The sequence below is a fragment of the Aythya fuligula genome, chromosome 19, assembly GCF_009819795.1.
Source record: "Aythya fuligula isolate bAytFul2 chromosome 19, bAytFul2.pri, whole genome shotgun sequence".
In the NCBI taxonomy this organism is placed as follows: domain Eukaryota; kingdom Metazoa; phylum Chordata; class Aves; order Anseriformes; family Anatidae; genus Aythya; species Aythya fuligula.
The window spans coordinates 401,059-401,828 of record NC_045577.1 but is presented as its reverse complement, the minus strand read 5'-3'; positions in this window follow the sequence as shown (position 1 = coordinate 401,828).

The following is a 770-nucleotide window of genomic DNA, read 5'->3' as shown; positions in this document are numbered from 1 at the left end:
ACCTACCTAGTTACATACATACATATATAAACAAAACACATCCACTGGTCCCATACCCTTGATTCCCAACTTGCACCAGATCAAGAGAGAAGCGTGGAAGGACAGAAGACCCTGCTCTTCAGCAGCCTTTTTTTTTTTTTTTTTTTTTTTTTTTTTTGGTTTGAGCTCATCGATATAAAGGAAATGGATTTTTGCAGAAGCTAGACCTTTTCCTCCTTTCTCTCTCCCTTTCTTTTGGATGTTTAATTATTTTTTTTTTTTTTAAGCCACTGATACTGACATCAGTCAACCACATGAAAAATAAATCAAAGAAACTGGAGATTCCTCCCTTTTCTTACTGCATGATTCATACTATGTTGTGGATAAATTGCCATTTGAACTGTGAGAAGTTAATGTAAATGTGACGTTCAACATTTGTTTCCTTTCTACATTTTTTTACATAATCTAGATCTGCTGATTAGTTTATAGCCCTTATACATATGATACTGAGGAAACTGGTTAACAGTTATATTTATGGAGAAAGCCAGTGATTTTGTAATAAGAAAGGTCTATGACTCTGGAGAGGAGATGCATGTTAGGGGACAGGAGGCATTTAGGTTAGTATTGATCTTATTAATTAAAACTAAAGGTGCTTACAAGACAGAGTTTTATTTATTATTAATTTTTTTTTTTTTTGAGTGTGAGAATAAAACATTTACTTTTGTTTGTAAGTATTCCAGTGCCAAATTCCAAGTCTAGGCTATGATTGGCAAACATGTTGTTCATTCTGT